The sequence below is a fragment of the Tachyglossus aculeatus genome, chromosome 7 (genome assembly GCF_015852505.1).
Source record: "Tachyglossus aculeatus isolate mTacAcu1 chromosome 7, mTacAcu1.pri, whole genome shotgun sequence".
NCBI classification, from domain to species: domain Eukaryota; kingdom Metazoa; phylum Chordata; class Mammalia; order Monotremata; family Tachyglossidae; genus Tachyglossus; species Tachyglossus aculeatus.
The window spans coordinates 21,408,935-21,417,043 of NC_052072.1; positions in this window are offsets into that span (position 1 = coordinate 21,408,935).

Genomic DNA, 8,109 nt, shown 5'->3' on the forward strand with positions numbered 1-8,109 from the left:
TGCCTTAGATAAGGCAAAAAGCTGCCGCTCCATTTAGGAGGTACTTGAGAGATTTGGATTTTTCCCATTAGACTGTAAGCTCCTTGAGGGCAAGATTCTTGTCTACAAATTCTACTGAACTCTCCCAAACTCTTAGTTCAGTGTCCTGCACATGGTGATGGATCAATCAATCAATCAATGGTATTGATTGAGCATTTATTAGGAGAGTACAGTACAACAGAGTTCATTCATTCATTCAGTTGTATTTATTGAGAACTTACTGTGTGCAGAGCACTGTACTAAGTACTTGGGAAGTACAATTCAACAAGAAATAGAGACAATCCTTGCTCACAGTGGGCTCACAGTCTAGAAGGCGGGGGTGGGGGTGGGACACAGACATCAAAACAAGTAAACAGGCATCACTATAAATAAATAGAATTATAGCTATAAACTTGTCATTAATAAAAACAAATAGAATTATAAGTATGTACATATATATACAAAAGTGCTGTGGGACAGGAAGGGTGGTAGAGGCAGGGAGAGGGATAGAGCAAAGAGTGAGTCAAGGTGATAGGGGAGCAGAAGAAAGGAGGGGTTTAGCCTGGGAAGGCCTCCTGGAAGAGGTGAGCTTTTAATAGGGCTTTGAAGGGGGGGAAGTATGCTAGTTTGGTGGACGTGAGGAGGGAGGGCATTCCAGGCCAGAGATAAGATGTGGGCCAGGGGTTGATGGTGGGACAGGGGAGAGAATGGGGCATAGTGAGAAAGTTAGCAACAGATGAGTGGAGTGTGTGGTCTGGGCTGTAGAAGGAGAGAAGGGAGGTGAGGTAAGAAGGGGCAGGGGGCAATTTGAAGCCAATAGTGAGGAGTTTTTGCTTGATAAGGAGGCTGATAGGCAACCACTGGAAATTTTTGAGGAAGGGGGTGACATGCCCTGCTAATGTTTCTGTAGAAAGAGAATCCGGGCAGCAGAGTGAAGTATAGACTGAAGCAGGGAGAGACACATGTTCCCTGTCCACAAGGAGCTTAAGGTCTAGACTATGAAAGAGCACGGGCCTGGGAGTCAGAGAACCTGGGTTTTCATACTGGCTCTGACACTTATCTGCTGTGTGACTGTGGGCAAGGCACTTAACTGCTCTGTACCTCAATTATTTCATCTGTAAAATGGGGATTAAGACTGTGAACCCCTTGTGAGCCAGGGACTTCTTGTATCTGCCCTGTGCTTAGTAAAGAACTTAACAATACCATTTTTTTAAAAAGGAAACATGGACAATGCTATGAAAATATGGCCACAGTAGACAGTTTGTCCTTCAAAGTACAATGCTCATCACTACCATTCAGGACTCTTGTTAGGAGCCTGATAAGGAGAAAGACACTTCACTACTTGTACTACTCTGGGGATTACATAACGGAGAATCTTTTGTATGCGTACCTCAAGAGGCTTAGCAGATTTTTAACTATTGTAGCTTCTGGTACCTGTACAAGGTTGAAAGGCTAGAAACTTTCCCATCTAAAATGTTGGCTTTCTTAATCACAGCAAGCTCTCTCTTTTAAAAGAACAATGAAGTCCTGTTGTAACCAATTTGGAGGGACCAAAGGGCTTGGTTAGATGAGATTTCTTTGTTCACTGAGATCTTTAAACTGTGGGAAAAACATTACCTGGAAGTTTTTTTATATAAAAATCATTTTTTATGAAGAACTGTATTTTCCAAACAGGTTTGGATGTAAGAATAATAATACTAATAACTGCAATACTTGTTAAGTGCTTATTATGTGTCAAGCACTCACTATAATAATGATGGTATTTGTTAAGTGCTTACTATGTGCCATTCATTCAATCATATTTATTGAGAGCTTGCTGTGTGCAGAGCACTGTACTAAGTGCTTGGGAAGTACAAGTTGGCAACATATAGAGACGGTCCCTACCCAACAACGGGCTCACAGTCTAGAAGGGGGAGACAGACAACAAGACAAAAAACATGTAGACAGATGTCAAAATCATCAGAATAAATAGAATTATAGCTATATGCACATCATTAACAAAATAAATAGAATAGTAAATATGCACAAGTAAAATAGAGTAATAACTATGTACAAATATATACAAGTGCTGTGGGGAGGAGAGGGAGGTAGGGTGGGGGGACAATGGGGAGGAGGAGAGGAAAAAGGGGGCTCAGTCTGGGAAGGCCTCCTGGAGGAGGTGAGCTCTCAGTAGGGCTTTGAAGGGAGGAAGAGAGCTAGTTTGGCAGATGTGTGGAAGGAAGGCATTCTAGGACAGGGGAAGGACGTGGGCCGGGGGTCAATGGCGGGACAGGCGAGAATGAGGTACAGTGAGGAGGTTAGCGGCAAAGCAGCAGAGAGGGCTGGCTGGGCTGGAGAAGGAGAGAAGGGAGGTGAGGTAGGAGGGGCGAGGTGATGAGCCTTGAAGCTAAAAGTGAGGAGTTTTTGCTTGATGCGTACGTTGACAGGTAACCACTAGAGATTATCGAGGAAGGGAGTGACATGCCCAGAGCATTTCTGTACAAAGTAATCTGGGCAGCAGAGTGAAGTATAGACTGAAGCGGGGAGAGACAGGAGGATGGGAGATCAGAGAGGAGGCTGATGCAGTAATCCAGTCGGGATAGGATAAGAGATTGAACCAGCAGTATAGCGGTTTGGATGGAGAGGAAAGGGCGGATCTTGGCAATGTTGTGGAGGTGAGACCGGCAGGTTTTGGTGAAGGATTGGATGTGTGGGGTGAATGAGAGAGCAGAGTTGAGGTTGACACCAAGGTTGCAGGCTTGTGAGACGGGAAGGTTGGTAGTGCCGTCTACAGTGAGGGGAAAGTCAGGGAGAGGGCAGGGTTTGGGAGGGAAGATAATGAACTCAGCCTTGGACGTACTGAGTTTTAAATGATGGGCAGACATCCAGATGGAGATGTCCTGAAGGAAGGAGGAGATACAAGCCTGGAGGGCACTGTCTAAGTGCTGGGGTAGATAAAGGGTAATCAGGTTGTCCCACATGGGGCTCACAGTTTTAATCCCCATTTTACAGATGAGGTAACTGAGGCACAGAGATGTTAAGTGACTTGCCCAAGGTCACACAGCCGATAAGTGGCAGAGCTGGGATTAGAACTCATGACCTCTGACTCCCACGCTCTTCCCACTGAGCCACACTGCTTCTCTATGTGCTGGGGTAGATTCAGTACAGTCATATCAGATATATTTATTAAATATATGACTCTCCAGTGACCTCTCACTCATGTCTTACCTCTGGCCTGGAATGCCCTTCCTCTTCATATAATAATAATGATAATGATGGTATTTATTAAGCGCTTACTATGTGCCAAGCACTGTTTTAAGCACTGGGGAGGTTACAAGGTGATCAGGTTGTCCCACAGGGGGCTCACAGTCTTAATCCCCATTTTCCAGGTGAGGTAACTGAGGCACAGAGAAGTGAAGTGACTTGCCCAAAGTCACACAGCTGACAATTGCTGGAGCCAGGATTTGAACCCATGACCTCTGACTGCAAAGACCACGCTCTTTCCACTGAGCCACACTGCTTCTCTACATATGAGATAACTGAGGCACAGAGAAGTTAAGTGACTTGCCCAAAATCACACAGTTGATAAGTGGTGTACAGACAATTACTCTCCCCACCTTCACTGCCTTATTGAAGCACATCTCCTCCAAGAGGCCTTCCATGACTAAGCCCTCTTTTCCTTTTCTTCATCTCCCTTTGCATAGCCCTGGCTTGGTCCCTTCATTCATCCCCTCTCTCAGCCCCAAAGCACTATGTACATATTAATTTATAATAATGTCTTCCTTCCTCTGTAGACTGTAAGCTCATTGTGGACAGGGAATGTGTCTGTCATATTGTTACATTGTATTCTCCCAAGTGCTTAGTACAGTGCTCTGCACACACTGAGTGCACACAGTAAGCACTCAATAAATATGACTGATTAGTTGATTGAGGGAATGAATAAAAGATTCTGGCCCAGGGCTGACTGGCTAACAGATTTGATGGATGTATTAAATAGGTCTTCTTGGCAGTTTGCAGATGGTTTGATTAACCATTCCTAGCACCCATCCCAGAGTGAAGATGGGCAGAAAATATCCCAGTTTTTCAGATGAGGAAACTGTGGCCCAGGTAGTTAATGTGGCTTGCCTTCAGTATTCAAACCTGCAAGGGCAGGGCTAGGATCTGTGGTTCCAGATTCTTATTTACTCTGATGAGCTCTGGCTACCTCTTTCTCGGTTTCAGTAAGACCTGATAGGGAAGCCGGGGGAGCCCAAATTTGCACCCCCAGTCAGAATGCTGTGATTTGGGGGAGGCTCAAACCATGGGGGAAGCAGCATGGAGAAGCAGCGTGGCTCAGTGGAAAGAGCCCGGGCTTTGGAGTCAGAGGTCAGGGGTTCAAATCCCAGCTCTGCCAATTGTCAGGTGTGTGACTTTGGGCAAGTCACTTAACTTCTCTGTGCCTCAGTTCCCTCATCTGTAAAATGGGGATTAAGACTGTGAGCACCCCGTGGGACAACCTGATCACCTTGTAACTTCCCCAACACTTAGAACAGTGCTTTGCACATAGTAAGCGCTTAATAGATGCTATTATTATTATTATTAAATAGAGCACGGACCTGGGAGTCAGACGGTCATGGGTTCTAATTCTGGCTCCACCACTAGTCTGTTGTGTGGTTTTGGGCAAATCACTCCGTGCCTCAGTTCTCTCATCTGTAAAATGGGGTTTAAGACTAGGAACCTCACATGGGACAGGGACTATGTCCACTCTGATTTGCTTGTAATAATAATAATAGCATTTATTAAGTGTTTACTACATGCAAAGCACTGTTCTAAGCGCTGAGGAGGTTACAAGGTGATCAGGATGTCCCACCGGGGGCTCAAAGTCTTAATCCCCATTTTACAGATAAGGTAACTGAGGCACAGAGAAGTTAAACGACTTGCCCAAAGTCACACAGCTGACAATCGGTGGAGGCAGGGTTTGAACCCATGACCTCTGACGCCAAAGCCCATGCTCTTTCCACTGAGCCACACTGCTTCTCTCAACCTCAGCGCTTAGTACAGTGTCTGGTACATAGCGCTAAACAAATACCACAATTATTATGATTATTATCAAAGCTCCCACAAATTTTAACTGAGTAGGGGCTGAATCGTGACGGGCAATGATCATACATGATCAGCAGAGGGCAGTGCTGCTCAATGAACCGCTGGAAAGTCAAAATTCCACCTCTCCGGGGAGGCATTTCCCACCTTCTCCCACTTTTTTTTTTAAATAAAAAACACCGGCGAGTAGCTTGGGTTTGTTTCCTTTCAAAGAGAATGGATGGAATTGAATAAACAACTTTCATCCTTTGGAGACCAGTCTACTTACCGTCCAGTCCAGAATGTTTAAGTATTAATCTTTGTGGTATTTGTTATTATTATTGTTATTATTATGAAGCAGATTGGCATATGGATAGAGCACAGGCCTGGGAGTCAGGAGGACCTGGCTCTGCCTCTTGTTGCTGTGGGACCTTGGGCAAGTCACTTCACTTTTCTTTGCCTCAGTTACCTCATCTGTAAAGTGGGAAATAAGACCGTGAGCTCCATGTGGGACAGGGCCAGTGTCCAATCTGACTAGCTTGTATCTATCCCAGTGTGAAGTACAGTGCCTGGCACATAGTAAGCGCTTAACAAATGTCATAAAAATTATTATTATTATATTTGTTATGTGCTTACTATAAATCATGATCTGTTCTAAACACTAGGGTAGATATAAGGTAATCATGCTGGACATAGTCCTTCTCCCATACGGGGCTCATAGTCTAACTAGGATGGAGAACATCCTTTAAGTGCTTACTTGCACCAAGCACTGTACTAAGCACTGGAGAAGATACAAGATAATCAGAGTGAACACTTTCCCTGTCCCACATGGAAACAGTCTAAGAAGGAGGAAAAACAGGCATCGGATCCCCCCATTTTACAGATAATAATAATAATAATAATGGCATTTATTAAGTGCTTACTATGTGCAAAGCACTGTTCTAAGCACTGGGGAGGTTACAACGTAATCAGGCTGTCCCACAGGGGGCCTCACAGTTTTAATCCCTCTTTTACAAATGAGGTAACTGAGGCACAGAGTAGTCAAGTGACTTGCCTAAAGTCCACAGCTGACAATTGGTGGAGCCCGGATTTGAACCCATGAACTCTGACTCCAAAGCCCGTGCTCTTTCCACTGAGCCACGCTGCTTACAGGTAAGAAAACTGAGGCTCAGGGCAGTTAAGTGACTTGCCTAAGGTCACACAGTAGGCATAGGGCAGAGCTAGGATTAGATCTCAGGTCCTCTGACTCTCAGGCCTGTGCGCTTTCCACTAGGCCATGCTGTTCCCTATGTGATAATAATAATAATAATAATAATAATAATAATAATAATAATAACTGTGGTATTTGTTAAATCCTTACTGTGTGGCAAGCACTGTACTAAGCACTGGGGTAGATACAAGCAAATCGGGTTGGACACAGTCCCTGCCCTACATGGGGTTCACAGTCTCAATCCCCAAATTACAGATGAGGTAACTGAGCTTCAGAGAAGCAAAGTGACTTACCCAAGGTCACACAGCAGACAAGTGGTGGAACAGGGATTAGAACCCAGGTCATTCTGACTCCCAGGCCCGTGCTCTATCCACTTAGTCACACTGCTTCTGACTGTCCCAGTGATCCTCACCCCAGGTCAGCCTTACAGGATATCTAATCAGATTCAAGATGGAGGGGGTCATGTTTTCTGAGGGCAGCATGGAGTCAATCAGTACTACAGGGGTCGCCCGGGAATGGAGCTTGAATCAGCCCATAAAGTGGGTCATGAAGCTCCGTTATTGGAGCCAGAAGGATCGATCCATTAATCGATTAATCATATTTACTGAGCATTTATTATGTGCAGAGCATTGTACTAAGCGCTTGGGAGAGTCCAATACAATTGAGTAGGCATGCACAGTCCCTGCCCACAGCGAGCTTACGGTCTAGAGGGAGGGACAGAAATTAATATGCAGAAATAATGATGTGGATGGAAGTTCTTGAGGCTGAGGGAGGGGTGAATGAAGAGTGTAAATCCAAGAGGAAGGGCTATTCAGAAGTGTGTGGGAGTGGGGAGAGGCAGGAGGTGGGGAGGTCAACAAGGAGGCTGATGCAGTAATCAAGGCAGGCCAGGATAAATGCTTGGGTTAACCGGGTAGCAGTTTGGATGGAGACGAAAAGGTGGATTTTAATGATCTGACTTGGAATGAAACCAGACCCCCAGGGAGCTGGTTCCCATTCCACAGACTTCATTTTACACCTCTATATGGGTAGGGAAGTGGGAAGGAGAGGTCTATTTGGAGGTTCATTCATTCAATCAATCGTATTTATTGAACACTTACTGTGTGCAGAACACTGTACTAAGAAACAAATATGGGCCTGGGAGTTAGAGGATCTGGGTTCTAATCCTGCTCCACCACTTGTCTGCTGCGTGATCTTAGGCAAATCCCTTCATTTCCCTGTGCCGCCATTACCTCATCTGTAGAATGGGGATTAAGACAGTGAGCCCCACGTGGGAAATAGATTGTGTCCAACCTGATTAGCTTATATCCACCCCAGTGCTTAACAAACACCATTTAGAGAAATAAAAGGAGACCACTCTAGACTGCAAGCCTGTTGCCGGTGGGGAATGTGACTGCTTATTATTGTATTGTACTCTCCCAACGGCTTGGTACAGTACTTTTCGCACTGTAAGCACTCAATAAATAAGATTGAATAGATGAATGAATGAATACTGAATCCGAATTCTACAGATAAGGAAATTGAGGCACAGAGAAGTTAAGTGATTTGCCCAAGATCAATAGGTAAACGGTGGAGTTGGGATTAAAACTCAGGTCTAACCCTTCATTTATTGAAAGTCTTGATCATTCCTTTGCCGTATTAAGGCAACTTTGTTTTGATAGAATTCCCAAACATGAAAAGACCTGGAGAAGTCCTCTCATCCATCCCTCTGGGTCCCCAGGAATGTCATACAAATCTCTTCCCAGGAGCTTCAAGGTGTAAGGTGATTCATTTCTTTGATGCTTAAACAACATTTGTGCTTCTTCTTTACTCTTCTCCCACTCCCTGCCGCATTGCCCTGACTT